Genomic DNA, 24980 nt, shown 5'->3' with positions numbered 1-24980 from the left:
AATAGGATTTAGTTCTTGAAGGGACATTAAAAATTGTCTCTAATTTAGTAAGGAAGCGAGAGATCAGGGAAGGTTTAAGTGATTCGTTCTGTGTTACCTAGGTCCTAAGTGGTAGGGATGGGAGTGTCTTTTTTGCTACACCTGCTTCTGATGCAATCAAGGAAGTCTTTCAGAACTAAAAATTATCTCTCAAAACATCCCAGAAGGATCCTGTAGCAGCAACAACTATTCACAAAAAACAAAAACAAGGCAGTCTTTTGCATCTTATTTTTAAAAGTTTATTAGATTGTTGAAAATTAACAAGCATAGGAAGACCATGACTGAAAAACTGTAAGCATCGTTCTATCTTTCCATAGGTTTCCTTTTTAAGAAAAAAATTGAATTTAAAAGTCCAGAATATTTACTGCCATTTAGAAAGTATTTTGAAATTGTGCATGTTAATCATAAAGTTGTTCCTTACATGAAATTCATTTGGTTTTTGCAATCCAATTTAAAATCGTCATCAGAACAGTTTTCCTACCTAAAACAAATTGCTTTTTTTTTTTCTCCTTGGCTAACTCTCAAGGTCCCAAGGCCCATGGCTTTCAATATCAACAAACATTCATTTATCCTTTTTGCTTTGGTCTTCTAGCTTGTATGTGTATTCTGAATTGAATAGCTGAAGGCACATGGTTACTGTAGCATCACTTTAGCATGCAACACACCTGGTAAGGCTTGAGTGGATGAATAAGCTGAAGCATTGAGAGTAATTAGCATTTGAATTAGTGACATGAGGATAAACAGTTGATTATCCTACTTAACAGCTGTTGAATGGTGTTAAAGAAACACTGTCCATCAGTTTAAAGTTTTAAATGTGGGTTTTATTATTACATGATACAAAAACCCAAGGAGAGAACTGTTCATTAAAAAAAAAGAAAATAGGATTTCAGTAAATGAGATCTCTTTGTCGTACTAATCAAGCAAACCAGAAGTATAATACTGCTCAACAGCTTGAAAAAGAAGAACTTTGAACTAGATTTTGGTTTTAGTTTCTAATCCATTGTTATTGCAAAAAATAAAAAAATAAAAAACCAAACCCAGAATAAATAATCACATTTCATACTTCCTGCCTTTCATCGGAGTAGCTCAGTGTGATTTACGGACATCCCCACAATGGCCTTTCAGTTAGACAGGGATCCTGTAATAATATAGTATCTCCATTTTACCCATAGCGAAACTAAAAGAGATGATGAGTTCCTTTCCCAGTATCACTTTGAGGCTTGGCTGTGGGAGTAAAATTAGAATCTACAATCCTGGACTCCTAGCACTAGCCTCCAAGTAACATCTTTTGTTCGACAGTGATGAAAAGTACTTTGAGAGTTTAAAATTCAGTTAGGAACAGGTGAGAACTTTTCTTTATAGTATGATTTTTATCTGGACAGTTTTTCTTTAATTATCTGTTTAGGATTGAACCTGTGGGAAAACCGGCAAGTTTAGTTGGTGGATGATTTATGGAACTTATTATGGTTATTTTGTTTTCACCTGTACTGGCTGTCTTTGTATCCTTAGCAGGCAGCACAGTGCCTGACACATAGTAGGTGTTTAATAACTGCTTATTGATTGATAGACTGTCTTGCTTGAATTGTTTGCTTTAAGTTACATGCTCAGATGAATCTTAGGGACAAAATATAGTTAAAGGCTGGGTTATAGCCAATAGACCAGGCTATTCTGCAAAACTTTCACAGAACCAGCTGGCAATCCCTAACTATAAGAATTTGGTATGCAATTTATATCTGCATTTATACATACATATAAATATATACTTATGCATGCACAGTTTTGCAAACAAACTGAATATGGCAGTTAGGCTTTTTATTTGCTATTAAAATTTTCAAATACTAATGTAATACTTATGAATATTGGTTTAGATTAAATTTGGAACAAATGAGACTCTTCCTTGAAGGAAAGAATGCATAATTGAGTTCTTTCTTTGTCAAAAAAACATATATGCGCTATAAATCTATACATGTACTATAATACAGACATATAACACATATAATATGTGCATGTATATTATATTACACATGTTTATATGTATGTCTGTAATAATCTTCTATTAAAAAACTGAGTTTCCCTTCAAGGAAAAGTTAAGATGGCTTGCAAAGTAAATTAAAGTGAATCTTTGATGTAGTTAATAGAGAGAGCTCCTCTATACAGAAAATGGTTGTGGTACAGAAGATCATCTCTAATTTGATTTGTTTGGTCTCTAAAAGTATTTTCCCTCCAGAAATAGCATTATAAACAGTTACTAGATTCCTAGACTAACCCACAAAACCCTATATGACTCATAATGTACCTAGAATACAGTTCTGCACTAATAATAGTATAGAACCCAATCACTGTGTATAATGATGATTCTTTGGGAAAATAAATTTAGACATCCAATTTGGGATGCCAAGAACTGGTTTCCTCTAACCTCAACTACTCTAGCATTGGGACATTTCCCTTCCCCCTTCCTTTCAGTTCTAAAACACTGAGGGTGGGATGTGGGGTGGCCTGGACAAAATTACTGGCAGGGAAGGGTTCTGAGGGGGAGGGGGCGGGGGGAATAAACTGAATAAATAGGTGTTGTGGGGGAGGGGTAGGCCAGGGCTCCAGAGTATCTCTGAGAAACTGTAGAGTGAGTGAGAGCTTCCTTCCACTGTATTCCTGTGGGGGCTCTTCTTGTTCCTGGACTGTCTTCCTAGTCATCTTCTTTCTTTTCTTTTAGAATAAAATCTCTTTCCCTTATATTTCTTTTTGTTTTGCTTTGTTTTGTATCCTCAACTTCAACACTTAAAACTATTAGGACAGGAGTTCTTAAACTGGGGTCCACAAAGTTTAAATAATATATAGCTTGATAACTATATTTCAATATGATTGATTTCCTTCATAACCACATATATTCTACTTTGTGTGTTTGAAAACATTGTGAGAAAAAGGTGTACAAGCTTCAACAGATTGCTATCACACATAAATGGTAAGAACTCTTGCATTAGGGAAAGCTGAGGCAGACAGAACTAGGGATTGTGTGTGTGTGTGTGTGTGTGTGTGTGTGTGTGTGTGTGTGTGTTTGTGCGCAAGAGGACAAGCAGAAATAGGTTGATTCAGTTGCCGTGGGCATCTGGACCACAGAATGATCTCTGAGGTGAAGAAGTAATTGGGAACTGGGGTGGAGAAATGGGCAGGAGGCTGTGGTGGGGACTGAAGAATACCTTTCTCTTCTATACCCCTTCTTCCCTCTCCACAGGCAATGCTGCCACCTCATATTTCTCCTGGTACCACTCCCCCAAGAACAAGGAAATGCCAGGCATGGAATTCTAGGATTCTCCAATTCCTTAAATATCTGGGATGAATTTCTGTGGTCACTGGCTCACTGGCTCTTTTGCTCCAGGGTCGTTGTTTGGATGTGAGAGATATACATTAGTATAAGTCTCAGGGACTGCCTGATTATTGGACCTTCCCCAATACCCTAAGTCACTCTCATGTAGTCAGGTCACTGCTTGCTTGCCTACTGTCAGAGTTGTTTGCCCCAATATTTCTCCTTTCTAGGTTCAGAGAGCCATTGATTTAACACGAGAAGAGACTTTACCCTTGCTGGGGATCGTTTGTTTTATAGTCGACTCTCCTGATTTTAAAACTGAGGCACACTCATTTTACTTTTTTTATTTATTTAAGTTTTCAACATTCATTTCCACATTTGAGTTCCAAATTTTCTCCCCATTTCTCCCCTCCCCCACCTCAAAACTCTGAGCATTCTAATTACCCTTATCAGCAATCTGCCCTCCCTCCCCTTATCCCCATCTTCTCTTTTGTCCTGTAGGGCAAGATAAATTTCTATACCCCATTACCTGTATTTCTTATTTCCTAGTTGTATGCAAGAACAATACTCAACAGTTGTTCCTAGAATTTTGAGTTCCAACTTCTATTCTTCCCTCCCTCCCCACCCATCCCCAATGAGAAGGCAAGCAATTCAATACAGGCCATATCTGTGTAGTTTTGCAAATGACTTCCATAATAGTTGCGTATGTGTGTGTAAGACTAAGTATATTTCCCTCCATCCTATCCTGCCCCCCATTTCTTTTGTTCTCTTTTAACCCTGTCACTCCCCAAGAGTGTTGACTTCAAATTGCTCGCTCCTCCCATTGCCTTCTCTTCCATCATCCCCGCCACCCTGCTTATCCCCTTCTCCCCCACCTTCCTGTATTGTAAGATGTTTTCAGACCAAAATGAGTGCGCATTTTATTCCTTCCTTTAGTCGAATGTGATGAGAGTAAGCTTCATGTTTTCTCTCTTACCTCCCCACTTTTTCCCTCCACTGAAGACTTTTATTTGCCTCTTTTATAAGAGATAATTTGTCCCATTCCATTTCTCCCTTTCTCCTCCCAATATATTTCTCTCTCACCCCTTAATTTCATTTTTTCAAGATGTCCTATTCAACTCACCCTGTGCTCTGTGTGTGTGTGTGTGTGTGTGTGTGTGTGTGTAATCCCACCAACTACCCAGATACTGAAAAAAGTTTCAAGAGTTACAAATATTGTCTTTTCATGTAGAAATGTAAACAGTTCAACTTTAGTAAGTCCCTTATGACTTCTATTTGCTGTTTACCTTTTCATGCTTCTCTTGATTCTTGTGTTTGAAAGTCAAATTTTCTTTTCAGCTCTGGTCTTTTCATCAAGAATGCTTGAAAGTCCTCTGTTTCATTGAGAGACCATTTTTTCCCCTTAAGTATTATACTCAGTTTTGCTGGGTAGGTGATTCTTGGTTTTAGTCCTAGTTCCTTTGACTTCTGGAATATCATATTCCATGCCCTTCGATCCCTTAAGGTAGAAGCTGCTAGATCTTGTGTTATCCTGATTGTATTTCCACAATACTTGAATTGTTTCTTTCTAGCTGCTTGCAGTATTTTCTCCTTGACCTGGGAACTCTGGAATTTGGCCACAATGTTCCTAGGAGTTTCTTTTTTTGGATCTCTTTCAGGAGGTGATCAGTGGATTCTTTCAATATTTATTTTGCCCCCTGGTTCTAGAATATCATGGCAGTTTTCCTTGATAATTTCATGAAAGATGATGTCTAGGCTCTTTTTTTGATCATGGCTTTCAGGTTGTCCCATAATTTTTGAATTGTCTCTCCTTGATCTATTTTATAGGTCAGTTGTTTTTCCAATGAGATATTTCACATTATCTTCCATTTTTTCATTCTTTTGGTTTTGTTTTGTGATTTCTTGGGTTCTCATAAAGTCATTAGCCTCCATCAGTTCCATTCTAATTTTGAAAGAACTATTTCCTTCAGGCACACTCATTTTAAAACAGAGACACACTATCAATGTCTTGCTAAGAGTCACACATCTAGTAAGTGCCTGAAATGGAATGTGAACCTAGGTTTTCTTGATTCCAAGTTCAGTGTCCTATCCACACTATACCAGCACTGAGGGAGCCTTTGTAGTTTAGCTTTTAATCACTTCTCTAAAGGACAGGTAGGCAGGTATTTAGCATATGTGAAAAGAGTGGGCAACCTGCATGGTATGTATGTGTGTGTGTGTGTATGTGTGTGGTGGTAAGGGTAGGGAAAGAAGCAGCTGTAGTTTCCCACACCTGGAAACTGTTTCATGACAAGGCATCATGGGAGTTTGTCCAGTCTATCTTATAAAGTTGGCAGTAATTCATCTGGAGCAAGCCCTGACTTTGGATCCTGAGGCAGGTCATTTTATCCCTCTCTCTTTGGCCGGCTGCCTGTGAAAAAGATGAAAATAGAAACAGTCCAAACTTGCCGATACTCAGATGAAAGGTGTGAAATTAGTGGAAAGCATCTAAGCAAAAGACAAATCACGTAGGGTACCCTAGCTGCTCTCCAATGTTGGAAGGATCCTCAGGAGGAGCTGTGAGCAGGGTGTGCGTGTGTGTGCAAGAAAGAAAAATGTGTGCATGGTGACCTCAGCGAGCAGAAGATAAACAGCCCCCCCTCATCATCCCCTTACTTAGAACATCTCTTTAGGGGAGGAAGGCAATAGCATCTTCTGAAGACCCTGGAAACCTTGGGTGGTGTTGCGCATCGGAAACTTTCCAATGTGTTTCCTCCCCGTGTGCTGGGTCCATTTGTTTTCCAGCCATGCCTAGATCTGGAGCTGGAAAACTGAACTCCCCCAAAGTGAACTTCCTCTCCTTCTATAAACTGACCCCTGGTGGTTGCTATAGCAACTGCAAATCGAGAATAATGAGCTGTGTAAACAAGCCCGACTCCCAGTGCAGCGCAGTGGCACCACGGGCTGACCAGGCAGAGCAGCTCTGACTAATCGGACGTGCACGAAAACGTGGCTCTCATGGAGACTCGCGAAATGCTGCAAGCCAATCGCTCTCCTCTCTGGTCTCGCTTGGCTCCCTCCCGCCCACCCCCGGCTCCAGAGGAGAAAAGAGGAAGCGAGATGAGATGCTAGCTTAGCAAGCAAGGACCTGTCTGGGGGCTGGCGGAGCTGAGCATCCTGCCGCGGAAAGACAGATCTGAGCACTTGGCCAGAGCTCTCAGCTAGCAGCGTGCCAACCTGACCCTGCAGAACAACTAATCCGCGTCCCTGGCCGGCCCGCACACCTGCTGGCTGCGGAGACTCTATCCATCTCTGAACGCGGCAGTGTGGCGGGCTGGGAGGAGCCCCTGGTTCCCAGAGCCCCAGAAGGGGGGAGCCTCCACCCCTGCTCTGAGAGTCACTGCCTCCTGGACCTCGGGCCAGTCTGGTAGCCTCCCCGAGCTGCGCTTTCCTTTTTTGTAAAATAAGTCTCTTCATCTGGATAACCTCCGAAGTTCCTTTCAACTGCAAACATCTAACTATTCCCGTTGCACTCAGAAGAACCTTGCCTTAATAGATTCAGGGAATCTGTCCTGGAAACTTTTAACTTTGCTGCTTGTTTTCTTTCCGGATGGTCGGATAGGGAAAGGCAGTATTAGAGTCTCACAGTTTGTGGTCATTCAGTGTAACTCTTCACTCTTTCAGAGCTAAAAGTTAGAAGGAAAAGAAACATTTCTCAAAGGCTACATGGTATTTATTTTCAATTTTCCTTCATTAATTCCTTTCCATCCTCATCCAATTAACTTTGAAGGGAAGTCTCTGCTTAATAGACTTTGGGATAAGGCAAGAAGTGTTTCCGGTCTTCTTTCATTTTAGTGCCCTCCCACTGAGATGACTCCCAATTTACCCTTTCTGTAGCTTGTTTGTACACAGTTGTTTGTAAGTCATCTCCCACACCGGGCTGGGAACTCCATGAAATAAGAGACTATTTTTTGCCTATCTTTGTTTCCCAGGGCTTAGCAGTGTGCTTGGCATGTAGGGGTCCCTTAATAAAGGCTAGCATTTATTGATGGACTGACTAAATCATTCTGTGTCAGTTACAGTATCTGTTTACAGAGATGAACACATCAGTGAGTCATGCTACATTCCACCTCACCCCCGAGTCCTCCCAAACCCTGGTGAGCTCTGGTGGGGAGCAGGTGAACTACTGTCATGTATTCTTTTAGGACAATTGATGACTAATTCCCCAGTTCTTCTCATGACAAGAAGACTTTCCTAAAGCTTGATGAGTACCCCCATCTTGGCCTTCTGGAAATCTAATCTGTTAAAATAATGCCAACAGTACTTATATGCATAGTGTTTTTAACTTGTCAAAATGCTTCATAGAACCAGAATTGTGTAGTGGATGGGGCACTAGTTCAGGGTTCAGGGAGATCTGGATTCAAAGCCAATCTCTAACATTCATTATCTGAGTCATTTAATTTTTGTGTCACAATTTCCTGATCTGTAACATAGGCAGCTAGAGCTCTGGATTTGGAACCGGAAAGGCTCATCTTCCTTAGCTCAAATCTAGTCTCAGACACTAGCTGTGTGACCCTGGGCAAGTCACTTAACCCTGTTTGCCTCAGTTCTGTAAAATAACCTGGAGAAGGAAATGGCAAACCACTTCAGTATTTGTGCCAAGGAAGCTCAAATGGAGTCACAAAGAGTCAGACATTTATCAAATGGGGTCACAAAGACTCAACAACAACAACAAAATGGAGATAATAACTTTACTATCTACCTCATAGGGCTGTTGTGAGATTCAAATGAGATAATGCCAGTTATTAGTAAAGATTCAGTAATCTTATGTGATAGATAAGATTATTATCCTATTTTTTTCAGATGAGAAACAGACACACAGAAGACAAGTAGCATTGTGTATACAACATCCTATAGATGGATAAATAAAAGATACTGTTACTTCACATTATTATTAGCAAGAGATCAAAGGCTCCTCATATTTATAAAACCCTGAAATTTACGGGGATGAATATTCCCACAAAGCTGTATAGAAAACACATGTTCAATCATGTAGAAACTACATCTTTTGTACCTGTTATTTGTCTTTTTCCCACCTCTCAAGTGAGGGTTGGAGAGAAGAGAGCAGGAGATTGAATATGGACATGGCAACCATATTAGAAGACTACATTTCCCAGAATCCTGTGGCTTGAAGGTGGCGTGTAGATAATTGCCAGGCTAGAGACTAGAAGAAAGCAGAAGTCTAGAAGATAATCTTGCTAACAGGAACTACGACCAGAGGCATGGAGGTAACCAGGATGTCAAGTGAGCTATCTAGAGTTCAAGAGTTGTCTCATCATGACATCACTTCAACAAGGGGATCAAACTCCAATAGAAACAAGGTCACTAATCCATACATGAGAATCCCTGCAGGCTGTCTGTTGACAGCTTAAAAATGTAATCTCTATTTTATTGTCGTCTTATTTATTTTGTTCATTATTTCTCAATTACATTTTAATTTGGTTCAGGCTATGCTCAGGACTGTTACAGCTGCTTGCAGGCCAAGTGGTTGATACTTCTGCCCTTTAATCATGGCTGGTCATCGCATTATCAGATGTTTTTATTTGTCTTTTTTTTTGAGTCTTTCAAAGTTCCTTGCCTTTTAGAGATTTTATAAATTGTTCTCTTGGTTCTGCTGTCTTCATTCCATATCAGTTCATTTAAGTCTTTCTAGGTTTAGCTGGAATAATCCTCTTCATTATTTTTTGTAGCATAATAGTATTTCATTCCTCAGTTCATTAGCATCCTTGTAAGTTTCTTTAAAGAGATGCTACAAATATTGTTGTATGTGTATCTGGATCCTTTCCCTCTTTCTTTTGATCTCTTTGGGGGCAGAGATATAATAGTAATCCTTATACTGGGTATATCATTTGGTGGCTTTTGGGATATGTTTCCAAAATAATTTCCAGAGTGATGGACCAATTCAGAGATACCCCAACAATGCAACATATTCCTGTTTTAACACAGCCTTGCCAACATTTGTGGCTTCCTTCTTTTATCATATTTTTGTCAATCTGATGGATATTTTAAAATTTATTTTTCTAATTTGGAATGTCTCTCACATGACTGTTGATAGCTCATGTATCTTCCTTAGAAAACTGCCTATTCATATTCTTTGAATCATTTATCAATTGGGAAATGACTCAGTCTTATAAATTTGAATCAATTCTTTGTATTTCTTAGAAATGAGAACTTTTTTGGAGAAACTTAATGCAAAGGTTTTTTTTTTCCCCTTTAGTTATTTTTGTCTTCTAATTTTGATTGCATTTGTTTTTGTTTGTGCAAAACTTTTTAAAATTTTATATAATCACATTTGTCCCTCTTCTCTTTTGTGATCCTTGAAAGAGTAGTAACTTACGGTTTTTGGTACCCCTAATAGTGTCTTTCTGCAAACTTGCCACTGACTTTGGTTTGGGGGGAGGAAGAGTGCAGTCATATCAGAGTCATAACCTTGCCTCACCCAAATCTTTAAAAGGCAAAAGTGAGAGGGATGCCTGAGCTCCTGGAGAATTAGCATCTGCCTCCTTAATTCTTTACTCTATGGCTTCTTGCCACATACAACCTGTGTGAACATATATAAGTAATGTGGCCTCAGTTTCTGCATCTGTAAAATTAGGGGGTTGGACAAGATGAAATCTAAGTTCCCTTCTATCTGCATCTATGATCCTATGATCTACCAGAGCCAATTGCTGGTTTACACGGCCAACTCCTTGGCCCAGGCAGGGACTTCTCTTAATTCCCACAGATTTGGAGATTTGAGCAGCTTGCTCTGTGGAAGCTATTGCAGCTCTCATAGGCCACTGTAGTCCCTCTCTGCCACAGAGGCAGGAAAAACTCACTGGAGTATCTGAAGACGTCCCTCTCTTTCATAAGGGAACCACACTCATTTCTCCTTAGAAATGAATACTATCTTGTTAGTGCAGAGGGAGTGAATGTGTAAAGCCATAGCTGGCTTCTGATGGGAGACCCTTCCTTAGTATAGAAAGAACCTTTAGGTTTTGGATTCAGGACTCTAGGTAAGAACCACAAATGGTGAGAGCTTCTGAGTCAAAGTCAGAGGGGGTTCTTAAGATTTAATGATGGAGAGGGTGGATGCCTAGGATTTGGGAGTGAAGGAGACCTAGCTGGGGGAAAGGGAACTAGAGCTGCTATGGTTTTCATCTTGAAAAATGAATAATTTATGATGACATCACCTATGAGGTTCCAACTCTATGTAGAGCACTGCCTGGTGCGGGGATGCACAGTAGGGATTATGGGTTCACAGAAGGAGAGCTGGATGGGGTCTCAGAGGCCATCTAATTCACCCCCTTCATTTTATAGAGGAGAAAACTGAGGAACAATGCGTGACTTATTCACACTTGCATAGGAAGTAATCATCAGGTGAGATTTGACTCAGTTCCTCTGACCCCTGAGATCCTGCGTGCTCTCTATAATACAAGCTGCCTGCCCATATAAGATTTCACTATTCATAGATTCCAATTGGCTGGGTGGCCCTTCTCTTCTTTCTGTTTCCCTTTCCCTATCCATAAAATGCAGATAATACTTGTAGCTCTCCCCTAGGGTTGTAGTTAGGATCAGATAAGATAATGTAGGTAAATCACTTTGCAAATGGTATATAAATGTTAGGTGGGCAGCTAGGTGGCACAGTGCATAAAGCCCTGAGCCTGGAGTCAGGAGGACCTGAGTTCAAATGTGACCTCAGACACTTGCTAGCTGTGGGACCCTGGGCAAGTCACTTGCTGCTTCAATTTCCTCATCTGTAAAAGTGAACTGGAGAAGGAAATGACAAACCATCCCAATATCTATGCCAAGAAAATTCCAGCTGGGGTCATGAAGAGTCAGATATGACTGAAGAAATGACACAACAACAAAGTGTAAAGAAAGATGAGAAGAGGGTAAAGGGTAAAGCCTGCTAGGACATATTAGCAAGGACACTTTCACTTTTTGCTGTTGACCAACCTGTATTTTTTTGAAATCTTCTAATACACGAGTGTGAACACATATACACACACAGACATACATACAAACACAGGCGCACACACACAAATTGTCCACTTGTCTTCCTACCCTTTTGGGAAAATAGGTAGGTATGGTTTGTAAAAACACTGGGGCCAGGATTCCACAGGCAAAGTGAAAGAGAGGGTTGAAGCATTTATTCATCTAATCACCTTGGCTGTTATAATGCTGCCTGGCCCCAGTGTTCTGTGGGTTTCTGGAAGAGTGCTTTCCTGGAATGCTAAGCATCCTCCAAGGGCCTGCAGATTCTGACTCACTGCTGGGGGATGTGGAGGGTCTGCCTAGCAGTGTGATCTACCTCCATGAATTATTGTACTCTCAGGAGCAGGACTCCTTCCCACCTCTCTCTACCCCTTAAACTATCTGCCCCACCTGCAAAGAGCATCCATTTTAGAAACTCCTGGAATAGGAGGAAATGTGGTAGCTAAGAAAGTGCCAGTTAGGAAATTTCTGTTTTTCTGTGCCGTCAAAATATCTCATTCATATTTCAAGCACTTCTCTAATTAAAAGAGACTTTTCTCAGTGTTGAATATTGGCTGCTAGCAGGGTGTTAGCATGATTTTGCCTGGTTACTTGGTGCAGTGATGACTTATGCCCTGAAGAGTATCACCCAGTCTGACTTCAGAGAGAGAGAGAGAGAGAGAGAGAGAGAGAGAGAGAGAGAGAGAGAGAGAGAGAGAGAGAGAGTGTGTGTGTGTGTGTGTGTGTGTGTGTGTGTGTGTGAAAGAATGGAAGCAGAGTGGAGAGGGTCCTATGTAACTTTCTCACATAGCCATAAGTTCTCAGGAAACATTTACTCTGCCCTCACAGTAGGGAGTTCTGTCTATACCCAACCCATCCTGTTACCTCACAGTTCTGGATGCTCAGGTTTGGCCATTGGTAGATGCACGCCACTGTACTACTCAAGCTTAAAGGAAATTGTTCACTTTGGGGGAAAGGGGAAGGGGAAGAGTCAGGAGAGGGAGTGGCTACACATATACATACATACATGTATGTGTGTATATATATGTATACATGTATGTGTGTATACACATACACTCCTGCATCTCCCTGGGGCCTGTCAATTCTCTAGCCCAGAGACTGCCAACCTTTGGGGAACTGCAATGTTATTGTTCATTTGGCTTCAGGAAATCAGCTCCCTTCTCTTAAAAGAGCTATATGGCATATATCCATCTTAATTCAAATAAACTGATTGTGCTTAAAATGTGCTCACTGTTCTATAATTGGAGGCACTCTCGGGGACCAGAAAGCCAACTTTTCAGGGCAGGTGATGGGATGAAATTGTGGTTTGTTCCTCGCTATAAAGCAAAGTTCATCCTGTGGAGTCTGTCTCTAGGAACCAATTTTTGTGCTAAGTCCCAACGCTGGGCTGAAATGTATGGTCAACAATGTTAAGTTGGTGATGGCATGTTACAAATTGCTGTGCCCACCTCCCCTTTTTTGACAACATAGAATTGAAAAGTAAATGACTGAATCTTTTCCACCCCCTCTCCATCTCTGGCTATTCTAACCCTACAGTCACAGTTACCTCTACCTTCAAGTTTTGTGGGCAGCAGGTCCAGGAGAACTAGGAACAAGGCTATGGCACTAATGATGTTCATGCCTGCTCATTTGTTTCCCCCTCTGGAATTAATGTCACATGAATCAACTGCCCACAAAGCTTATATTCATGTAAGGGCTTAAGAGGTGGAATCTGAGCCAGATGCAGCCTGTGAGCAGCCTCAGACAAGGGAGTGTGGGGAAAGGGGAGGAGTGGGGCTGGGGGTAGGAAGGGAGAAAAACAAGGCCCTCATCAGCTAAGGTGTCACTGGAACTCAAGGAGACTGAACACTGCAGCTTTTGCTCCACTGGCCTGTCAAGCTTCCCCTGACAGGAGAAGCCAAGTAGGAGATTAACACCCTCAATCCCTGAACTTTGCCTATACAGTCTGTATGCAGCTCACCTTTGTGTGTGTGTGTGTGTGTGTGTGTGTGTGTGTGTGTGTGTGTGTGTGTGTGTGTGTGTGTGTGTGTGTGTGTAGAGACAGAGACAGAGAGAGAGATGGGGGAGAGGGACAGAGAGGCAGACAGACAGACAGAAAGGAGAGAGAGACAGAAAGAGAGAGAGAGAGAGAGATTAAAAATCCAACAGTGAAGGCTATCTGTATGTAGCAGGGTTCATTTGAAGCATCTGAAAATTCACAGGTGACCAGGAGGGGCCCTAAGATGCATGCAAGCTGAATCGCTGGCAGGCCTTAAGAAGTTGGTGCATGCTTGGCTGAAAAGCCAAAGAAGGAACTGGGTGGTCTTTGTTTTATCCGGCACTCACTGTTTGCAGGAGCAAGAGAGGAAGTTAAAATTAGCAGTATACTTTAAATGTGACATCTGTTGTTCCCTGCTGGTCTCCCTTGTTATAGACTGGCAAGACATCAAGGTTCCTTCGGCAGAATCCAGGCCTGTTGGACTCTTTGGACTGATTCAGACGTTTTGACTTTTGCCTCCGCCCCTCCCCACCCCCCACTTCTTTCCCCACCCTGTACCTTGGCAACAGCAGCTGGGGCACATCCCGTTTTTGGCATACCAGGAAATCCTGGTTCCTGGTATCACTGTATGCTTACCAGTCACTGACTTGTAAGACCAACAGCCCAGGGAGAAAGCACACAGTCTCTGTTTCATCTTTATCATGCCTGGTAAACATTAGGTAGGGCAACAGCAATCTTCTCATTTTGAAAAAAAAAAGAGAAAAAGGAGGAGAGGAAAATTCAAGCCCAGTGGATGTCAGTGTAACTTTCCTGAAGCTGCCAAAGCCTCAACTAACTAAACATCCTAGTTCTCAGCTAGGATGGAGGCAGCTAGTGGAGGCCATAAAGCTCGGAAGATCTAGGAGCTGAGAAGACCTGAATTCAAATCCGACCTCAGACCCTTATCAGCTGAGTGACTCTAGGCAGGTCACTTATACCTTAGTTTCCTCAACTGTAAAATGGGAATAAGTTCAGCAACTACCTCCCAGGTTTGTTGTATTTGTAAAGTGCTTAGCACAGTGTCTGTCACTGTCACCTGAAGAAATATTTATTTCTTCCTTTAAGTCAATACTGAGCCTTTCAAGACCAGAATTTACCTGATCCTACCAAGATCTGGAGGACTTGGGTTCTAATCTGCATGACCTTGGGCAAATCCCTTACCCTCTTTATGCCTCAGTTTTCTTAAGTGTAAAATGAAGGGATTGGACTGGATGACTTCTAAGGGCCCTTCTGACTCTAAATCTATGTATGATCCTATCTTTCTGACAGATCCCATTTCTCCAGTACTGCAAGATTCTAACATGCTTGCCTCACAACAGTCTCCGTTTTAGGGAAAGGATGGCTGGAGGATTCAGTTCCACTTAACAGCATTTTAGAATGAAGAAACCAAGGTTGAGAGATGTCAAGTGACTTCAATCAATCGATCAATCAATCAATCAGTTACACAGCTAGTAAGTCTAAGAGCTGGGATTCCCTTCTCCTGCTTCGAGGTGTATCTCTGCGTGCTAAATGAAGCTGGCAATCTGACCTTCCCAGTTGTTAGCATTCCTCCCATCCCAGAAAATACTCCCTATTCACTTTGTCATGGATTTTGAATTTACTTCTATGTGTATAAGTTGCTTCAACTCCCGTAGAATGTAAACTGCATGAAGGCAAGGACTTTTGAATTTTGCCTTGTGTTTGTAGCATCTCTCACAGTGCCTAGCCCAGAGCAGCCTCTTAAAGAATGCTTATGCAGTCAGGTAAGTGACACAAGTGACTAGAGCACCAGCCCTGGAGTTGTGAGAACCTGAATTCAAATGTGACCTCAGACACTAGCTGTGTGGTTCTAGGCAAGTCACTTAACCTCTATTGCCTTGCCAAAAAACAAAATAAAACCAAAACAAACCAAAACAAAACCTTACAAAAAGAAAAGAATTCTTATGGAGCTGAATTGAATTTGGGAGATCCCCAAATTGAGCTGTAATGATGCATGTACTTTCGCGTGACATCTGTGGGCATTCCCACAGATACCAAATAAAGTGTCGATGTAGCCACCATAGCCATTACTCACTATTCCCTCTGTTTCCTTAGGTCAGAGCCAGGGAAAGGTTCTCCTAAGAAGACTCTGGGAGAAAGATGTATGAGGACTTGAGCAAGAATGGTAGGCCGTCATTATGGGAGACCAAGGAGAAGGACCATCTGCAGGAAGATGATTTCAATAGACTTGTGGTCAAAAAGAAGAGCCTGTTACTGGAAATGTGTGCAAGATGAGTAAAATGATCCTGAGACTCTCCTGGATCTTTGATACTCAGGATATGATTCTACAGTTTGGTGACCTGTTTCCGGAAGAGCTGGGGATCAAGAGAAAGTGAATTGGAAGCCCCAGACAGTTGCTGTGCCTCTGATGGCAGATACTACTTGCTGCAACTTCTAAGTTCAGAGGCTTATGAATCTGCTTTGGATTTCTTTTAAAATGCTCCATCTTGCGTGGCTTTGTGTGTGTGTGTGTGTGTGTGTGTGTGTGTGTGTGTGTGTGTGTGCAATGAGATGCAATTTGTTTCACTGAAAACTTTTTCTTGAGGGTCTTATTTTTCCTTCTCTTGGACAATGATTTCAGTATTTGAGGTTTTACAAATTACAAGAGTCAGGGTTTCTGCGCCATCAGACGACTTGAGTCAGCTGCCTTTGGTGTTCTCTGAGTAGTAGGCCTCCCAGACACTGGAGAAACAGCAGCAAGACCCTAGTCAAAAAAGAAAAATAAAGATGCATTGGCCCACTATTATCAGTGGTTTGTGAAGGTAAAAATATTTCTTTTATGAGAACATTTGTCCCATCTGTACTTGCCAAAGAATTAAAAATAAAACTCTAGTTGCCATCCAAAGCGATGGTAAATATTTAGATGTCATGAAAAAAATTTATGTATAAATGCTCTGTATGATCTTGGTGACATTTTTTCTTAAATGAAGATATTTTAGGCTTTGATTTTGCTTCTTCTTGATCTGCATCCTATTGTCTCTATTTCATTTGCTTTAGGAGAGTCCAGTATCCCTTATGTTTCCCAGGAGTCCACACTCCATGTTTTCCCTTGCTGATGGTTGTTCAGTGTATCAGCAAGTTATCTGCTGCATCTCTGCAGTTGCATTCCCCTTCCCTGCCCACAGGAAAGTCCCCATGACCCACTTTTTGTTCAGTGGTTTTCCATTCTTTCATAATCTGCAACTGTGACCTTGAGATGCATTGAGCCAGTGTGGGCAAGAACAGCTCTCTCCCAACATGGGGGCTGGCAAAGCTGACTCTCCAGTTTGGGTACCACATCCATAGCAGGAGAGGTAGGGTGAGGTAGGAAGGCGGCTGCTGGTGGAAGCTTTATGTAGAGGGGAGGCGAGATGCTGTTGGTTACAGAACATGCCTTGCTGGCTGATGTGCTAAGTCAGCGCTGATGGGAGGCCCACTGGAGGAAGCTTCAGGCAGGGATAGGAAGTTCTGTGTCTCAGAGAGAGCCAAAGCAGCATCGAAAAGTGTGCCTGCTAGAGGATCTGGTCATATCTTTTAAAATAGATTGGTGGGGAGAACCCCACATTTTAGTAATAAAGCACAGAGTAGCTATTATCCAAAGGGATAATAAATATATGGTTCTCATGGAACTTCGTTTTTTTAGGGCATCTATGTGGTATAGTAGATAGAGTGCCAGACCAGGAACCAGGAGGACCTGAATTCAAATTCGGACTCAGATGCTTATCAGCTATGCCATCCTGGGCAAGTCACTTAACCCTGCTTGCCTCAGTTTCCTCATCTGTAAAATGAGCTGGAGAAGGAAATGGCAAACTACTCCACTGTCTTTGCCAAGAAAACTCCAAATGGGGTCATGAAGAGTTGGACATGACTGAAAAATGACTGAATAACCCTGTAAGTGTGACAGAATTGGTTCTTAAATGAAAATACTGATGATAGAAAAGAAATGTGGAGACAGAGGAAATATAAGAGTGGAGAAAGAGTGGAGTGGAGTGGAAAAGAGCTGTCAGAAATGAAGAATCCAGGATGAAAAGGGGAAGTCACATCAGGAACAGACGGGTTTGGCTTCATATTTGTCCCTTAATTCCTTCTCATTTCTCAGCTCCTGTCCTTTTTCTCCATCTTTTGCTTTGGCAGACACATCTGCCATAGCTTATTTCATCAGATGAAATGAAGGGGAAATCTGATTTGTGCCTAATTGGACTTACTGTAGGCAATTAGGGTTAAGCTGACATGAGGGAAATAGCAGACCTTGGGCTTTTCTGTGCTTGTTGATCATGTTGCTGGAAAGATTTTAGAATTGGAATGGCTCTAATTTGGGCATATGCCTTCAGACACCATGCTAAGCAAGGATGCTGGCTGAGTGGAAATCACCAATGTAGGCACTATAGCTTTAAGACGGATTTTAAAAATGTCCTAAATAAACACATTTAATCATCAGTGCACAGGGTGAGCTCCTCCATCTCTGCCTCACCCTCTACCTGTGAGACTCTGTGTTCTATGTATAGGCAATCATTCATAGATGATGAGGGTTGGAAAAGGTCTCCTCCATATTGCAGACCAATTCTTTCATCAAGTAAAGTTTTTTTCTCTCTTTCAGCTATTTAATATCATTAATTTTTAAGCACTTGTAGTTTGGTGATGCTTCTACTACCTGTCTTTATTGCCTCTCCTTTAACTATGTTTCTTTTTAAAATGATGATTAAAGATGGAAGGGCAGCTAAATGGTTCAGTGGAGAGAGTTTTGGGCCTGGGGTCAGGAAGACTCATCTTCTTGAGTTCAAATCTGGCCTCAGAGACTTACTAGGTATGTGACCCTGGGCAAATCACTTAACCTTGTTTGCCTCAGTTTCCTCAACTGTAAAATGAACTGGAGAAGGAAATGACAAACCACTCTAGTATCTTTGCCAAGAAAATCCCAAATGGGGTCGTGAAGAGTCAGGACTGAAAGGACTGTAAAACAACAAAAAAGGATGCTTATGTTGACATCTATATTCCCATACCACTGTATATGTACTTACTTATTCATAAATGTGTAATCCTTGAAATTCTCATCCTAGACTACCCAGCTATTAAACTATTTCTTTTGTCTTTGCCCCACTGTGGTTAGAGCAGCAGTCATTTATGTTTCCATTCAGCGGTCCCCAATGGCTTTGTAGAGAACTCCTATAGAGAAATACAGACTGACATAGCAATCCTTATCTTCTACCAGCATTCTATGGAACGAGGAAAATAGTCCTGGTGCCTAAGAAGCCATGAAATGAAAAGAATGAGGGTATGGATAGCAGAAAAATCAAGGCATGGAATCCCCAAACTCTCCATGTAAAATGCTAATGCATCTTTTGCCCTCTTACTTTTTAAAAAATGTATTTATTTTTAGTTTTCAACATTCATTTCCACAAGATTGTGATTCCCAAATTTTCTCCCCATCTTCCTCCCCCATCCCAGATGCCATGCATTCTGATGCCCTCTTACTTTGAAGATGTCCACTTGATACCCTCAGCATTCTTCATGTGGCAGTAAATATATTTACATGGCGGATCAATGGTTTCTGAATCCTTACCTCCATTCATCCTACCTTAGATTGATCAGTGAAGTCAATGCTGAACCTGAGATCTTCGGGGCAGCTTGGAGACATTTTAAAACTCTATGCTTAAGTTCCTCCTCTTTTTCTGAGAGTTGAGTTGGAGTACTTCTGCTCAGGAAGCTGGACAAAATCCCATAATACCAGATTTATGGTGGAAAGAATGCTAGAAAGGGAATTGGGAAACTTGCGAACATGGGTCTGTGTCCCACTTCCATTACTTAACGCCTCTGCATCTCTTCTTTTCTCATCTGTAAAATGAATGTACTACTATTTAAACAACAATTTTATAAATTATAAGTCACTGTATAAATATGAGCTATTATTATTGTTACCATTATTATTACTTTTGGGATGGCACTTGGCAGGGATTAGTGAAGTCTCTAGAGAAGGGTTAGCCCTTAAGGACAAATAGAGCTGGTTGACCAGAGATCTTTATTGTTTTGTATCATTGGACACTTGTTTTCAGGAGTCTGGCTCTTTTTGCTCTAGTTCTTTTAGGACTTTGAGCCTTATAGAGGATGCTACACCACAGCCTCAAAAAGAGGAAGAGGATCCACATTTTTATTACTCAATTGTTTGTTCAGCTTCTCTACCAAGTAACCTTGCCCTATTGCCTCAAAGGGCCCAGGCATATGCACAGGAATTTTTTCATTCTCTTGGCTTCTAACCCTAAGCCAAGAAACCTGGGAATGCAAGGTACTCCCCAGGAAACTGAGACCAACTCCCAACTTATAAGAACACAGTTCCCAATATTATAGATCATTCATTGTTGTTCAATTGTGTCCAACTCTTTGTGTCCCCATTTGGGATTTTCTTGGTAAAGATAATGAATGGTTTGCCATTTCTTTCTCCAGCTTATTTTACAGATGAGGAAATTGAGGCAAACAGGGCTTGCCAGAATCTTGCCAGAATCACAAAGCTCGTAAGTGTCTGAGGCTGGATTCTCAGGAAGATGAATCTTAGTGACTTCAGACCTGGAGCTCTATCCATTGTGCCACCTAGCTGCCTAATATAGAAGCATGTTTTCATTTTTACAAAGTTGGAAAACAACATAGGAATTCTCAAAGAAGCAACCAATAATACCAGAGATATATGAAAATCTCTGGAATCATTTAGCAGTTACAGATACGAAAGCTCTTCTGGTAAAGTCTCATTGCCATTTCTACCATATTCTTCCTTGGGCCACTGTTCCCTGCTGGGGAAAGTGGGTGTATGTGTATGAGAGGCAAGGTGATATACTCTCCCTCTTTTTCTCTCCAACTTCAGTTGTTCTTCAAGGTTCTTCTAGCTCCTTATCAATGCCAACCAATTTTTCAGTTGAGTGAGGATAAAGCTTATCTCTCATTGGGCAAGATGAGGGTAAAACCCTTCAGAGTCTGTCTCTTCCTCTTTGTCTCCCACTCCCTACCTCCCATCATCCCTTTACCTTCCTTTTCCCTCCCTTCAATTTATCTTTGTAATCAACCCCATGGAACCCTAGGATCATAGATTAGGAGCTGGAAAGAGATATAAAAAGTTATCTATGCCTACTCATAAATTATTTAATCATTTTCATTCATATCTGACTCTTCATGACAATGTTTTTTCTTTGCAGAGATGCTAGAGTGGTTTGTCATTTCCTTCTCCAGCTCATTTTACAGATGAGGAAACTGAATCGAACAGGGTTAAGTGACTTGCCCAGGGTCACATAGCTAATAAGTGTCTGAGGCAGTATTTGAACTCAGGAAGATGAGACTGACTGTTCTATCCACTGAGTCATCAGCTTCCTCGTAGTCCAATCCCCTCTTATTCCAAATTTGTCAAGTAAATAAGCACATAGTAAGCGCCTCCTCTGTGTCAGATACTGTGTTAAGGTCCTAAAAAATGTGAAATGGCTAGACCAGGGTCACATATCTAGTGAGAACTAGAATCACACCTGACTTCTGGTCTGGTGTTCCCTTTCTCCTTTATTTGACCTTACTGGTCGCCGGATTACCTCTCACAAATTTGTTTCTTGGCCAAGCTGACCAAAGGCAAGGCCTAATTCTGAAATGTTTTCAATAAAAACGCTATGCAGATTTTTTTCAGCTTGTCAGATGTTACTAGATGTTATGAAAATATTTTTTCCCTATTACTAATTGATTAGTGTGCCTTCATCTATCTCTAATCTCTAACATAATTTAGGGTTTTTCAAAGGACATGAAATGATTCAAAATCACAGCATTGATAGACTTTGTGTTGTTTCAAGAGCTGAACATGGAGCTCTGAAGAACTAAATACAATTGTTGGATTGATCACTCCTGTCACATGCTATAAAATACAGAATGGTAGAGTCAAAATCCTGCTGAGGTTAGAGTTAGGGAAACCTGGGTTTAAATCTCTTCTCTTCTAATTCTGTGACCTTGGGCAAGTCACTGAACATTTCTCCATCTTAGTTTTCTCATTTAAAATAGAGCCGATTGGACTCAGGGCATATCAGTCCCCTTTCAATTCTAAATTTATGATCCTTTGAATTCTTATCTTTCACTTTTTAGTGGCACTAATAAGTCTTCCAGATGCTTCCCCATACTTAAAAATGTAGGTATTTAAAAAATGTGTATAATGGCAAGGCTGATGAACATGTACAATGTGAAGAAATCCCCATGGGGGTAGCCTATTTCCAGAAACATACAATGATGTGTATGTAATGGGAGGGTCTTCTTCTGTGGTATGGAGCATGTGCAGACATTCTGCAGCTGGTTCTGGCTTGCTAAGCACGTGGTGAAGAGGTGGATTGTTAATTGCCTTTGGAGTCAGAACTTGAGGGCATTCCAGATGGCCAAAGCCTTGGAAAGGAGACCAAGCAAAGAGACTGTCTTTTGAATGTGCCCTACTTGGAGTCTGTCTTCAATGAGGGACTAGGGCAATTCCATTATTTTTTTGCTTTTTTTAGAAGCAGACTGCCCAGACTCAGCATGTTACATTTGGGACAGAACAGAGAATGGAATAGGGGCTGGAATTCATTGGAAAAGATCAATTTGAAGTCAGAGTACCTGAGTTAAAATCTTTGCTCTTCTATTTATTTCCTATGTGACTTTGGGCAAATTACATCACTTCTGCCTTAGTTTACTCGTTTGCAAAACGAGAGGGTTGTACTTCGACAATCTCTGCTGTCCCTTCCAGCTCTGCCTGTGATCTTATGACTCTCTGTTACTTTTCTTTTAGGCGGAGGGAAAGGGGTCTGACAGTTGCGACCCCTTGCCGGCTCTGCTCAGGGACCAGTGTCAGCACCTACTCCTCCCCCTGACTTCCTCTTGTGATTTTAAAACTTCAAGGAAACGAAAAGCAATTCCTCCTTATGAAAAGTCTGGGGGCCATTGCTTTAAGAAATATGGTCCATATCGACCAAATATTTCATATATCTCCAAACCACAGTTTAAACCAAAGACTATTTAAAACAAAATCTGTATGAGATTTGAAAAAGTCAAAATGTGCAGGTCTCTACCTATCACTGCTACTTGTAGTCATTCTTTCACAGGAGAATTCAAGGTCAGGACATCATGGCATTCACCTGGGGACTCAAGTTCCACCGTGGTTTTTGTTTTTGTTTTTTTGCTCGAAATTGGCTCTTTGAAATGGAGACTCTTTGTATTCTGACTTTCTAAGGCTGGCATGGAGGTATAGTTTGGGCTGGGGTAGATCAGCCATGTCTCCTCTGCAGTATGGGTCTCAGCCTCCTGCCTCGCTTGGCCTGCCCTCTACATTTCTGTTAACTGGGGATGGGCCAGGGTTGTGGCTGAATCCTGAGCCTGAGCCAGCACAAGGCCGCAGCTGTAGTAATCTGCCAGCTGCGTCTGGAGGCAGGCTGTTCGCAACTGTTAAATGAGTGGGATTCAGTGCTAATGCCTTGCCTGCTAACCCCTGGCCTTGGTCCAACTCTAGGGTGTGAAGGTAATGGCTCATAAACTGGTTAACTCTCCTAGTTAGTGCATCAACTCATCAACAAATATTTATCGAACATCTACTGTATTACCAGGCCTATGTTAGGTATAATGGGTATGACAAAAGGAATAGGACGTTTTTTATTTTGTTGGGAATACAAAAATATGTACACATAACACATAGTTAGGGGATAGTGTAACCTCAAGGGCTGAGTAGCGCACTGTAGATTCGCAAGGCTATAGGAGTTCTGAAAAGAAAAAGAGCCATATGGCTAGAACAGGGCAGAGAAGGCTTCATGGAGAAGTGGGAACCTGAGCAACAAGTAATATTTGAATCAGCAGCTCCATGGAAGGGAGGAGAAGTTTGGGAATAGAAGGGATGAAGTCCAGGGCCCAGTCTTGATACTGAGCCCATCTTAAAGGGCTTTACAGTTTTCACAGTGCTTTCTGGATATTATCATATTTGAACCTCATAACCACCCTCTGAGGTAACTACTATAATCATCCTCATTTTACAGATAAGAAATTTGTGGTTTAGACAAGTTGAATGACTTGCCTAGGGTTTCACAGCTAGGAAGTATCTGAGGGATGATTCAAACCCAGGCCTTCTCAACTCCAAGTTCCAGCTCTCTATCCGTTATTGCCATTATTATTAATATCATTATTCTCAGGTACAGTGGATACAGTGTTGGACCTAGAATCATTAAGACCTGAGTTCAAATCCAGCCTCAGATACTTCCTAGCTGTGGAACCCTAGGCAAGTCACTTAACCTTATTTGCCTCAGTTTCCTCATCTGTAAAATGAGATGGAGAAGGAAATGGCAAACTACCCCAACATATGTATGTGTTTATATGGCAAGCTTTATTTTTCAAGGTGAGACTTTTAGTTGCTCATCGTTAATATTTATTTCACAAAGGCTTCAATAAACCTTTACTCAATGCCTGAGATGTGGTAGGCATTAGTGAATATGTAAACAAAACTGACAATAGCTCCCGTCCTGAAAAGACTAATATTCTACTGGGGGGAAAGTAACACGTACACATATTAGTAAATACAAAATGTCCAAAATATAAGTACATGTGTGTGCGTGCCTGTGTGCGTGCGTGCGTGCGCGTGTGTGTGTGTGTGTGTGTGTGTGTGTGTGTGTGTGTGTGTGTGTGTGTGTGTAGTACTGAAAATCAGGGGAATGAAGAAAGGCCCCCAGTGTTACTGTGATGCATAGTTTAAGCTCCCCCTAAGAAAGGCAAGGGATCATTTTCAGTATGCATGGGCCACCTGTAGACTACAAGTCCCAACATTCATTGCAAGAAGGCCAGCCTCTGTCCCTAGAGTGGCTGGGCAGTTGGTTCCTCCTCCTCCTCCTGCCCATCCTTCTCCCTCCCTTTCTTCTTTCCCCATCCCCCAAGGCACACTCCTTATCTTCTGGCTGATTGCCAGTGTGGTCCTTCATTCTTAGCTCAGGGCTTTGTTTCCCAGTATTCTAGTAGTGAGTGACCTTAAAACCATTTTTTTTTTACTGTGCTGGGCAGAACACTTGCCCCCTGGTGAGCCAGAGAAAGCCACGCTGCCAGCCGAGTTGCTGCCCCAACTGCTCATTTAGTCAGGGACCTGAACACTGGCGATCTGGAAGCCTTTGTCAGATGGGAACTGTGGCTGGGAATAAAAAAAAAGTGAAACCAGATGTTTTTCCTCAGTTGCTTCATATCCATGCTAGAGGGGGAGACCATAAAAATGTCATAACCCTTGATTCCTGAGGCTCAGATCTTACACTGCCATGTAACCTCAAACAATAAATCCACCACTCTCACCAGAGCCTTAGCTTCTGAAGGGGCAGCTGTGGCATTTTCAAGGGATGAGGGGTGGGCTGAGAGGGAGGGGATCCTTCGGGGAGTGGGAGGAGAGACTAAGAAAAGCCTGACTCAGGAGAAGCCGAGAAGTTACTTTGGGAGGTGTTAAAAATGGGCTGAGACTTCTCCTGGGCACTGCCTTCTCAGGAAATAAGCCAAGGGTGAATACTGGCTGCTTCGTTTACTGAAATTTGTGTTTTAATGTGAAAGGGGACTTCATTTCTATTTGAAAAGTATTAGATGATGTAACACAGCTGCTGGGGAGTGGAGTTTACATCA

General features: G+C 41.6%; 1 long non-coding RNA gene across 2 annotated transcripts; it reads left to right on the top strand.

Moving 5' to 3' along the window:
• Positions 1 to 1238: 1238 nt before the first annotated feature.
• On the top strand, positions 1239 to 16335 carry LOC140500804 (uncharacterized). 2 transcript variants are annotated; one of them, XR_011965893.1, is made up of 3 exons: positions 1239 to 1381; positions 14643 to 14824; positions 15447 to 16335. It is a non-coding gene; the product is annotated as an uncharacterized lncRNA (long non-coding RNA). The 2 variants fall into 2 exon arrangements; XR_011965894.1 differs by having other exon boundaries at positions 1240 to 1381; positions 14693 to 14824.
• The last annotated feature ends 8645 nt before the right edge of the window (positions 16336 to 24980 follow it).

The sequence above is a fragment of the Notamacropus eugenii genome, chromosome 4 (assembly GCF_028372415.1).
Source record: "Notamacropus eugenii isolate mMacEug1 chromosome 4, mMacEug1.pri_v2, whole genome shotgun sequence".
In the NCBI taxonomy this organism is placed as follows: domain Eukaryota; kingdom Metazoa; phylum Chordata; class Mammalia; order Diprotodontia; family Macropodidae; genus Notamacropus; species Notamacropus eugenii.
The sequence above is the reverse complement of the archived record's forward strand: the minus strand, read 5'-3'. Positions and strand labels throughout refer to the sequence as shown.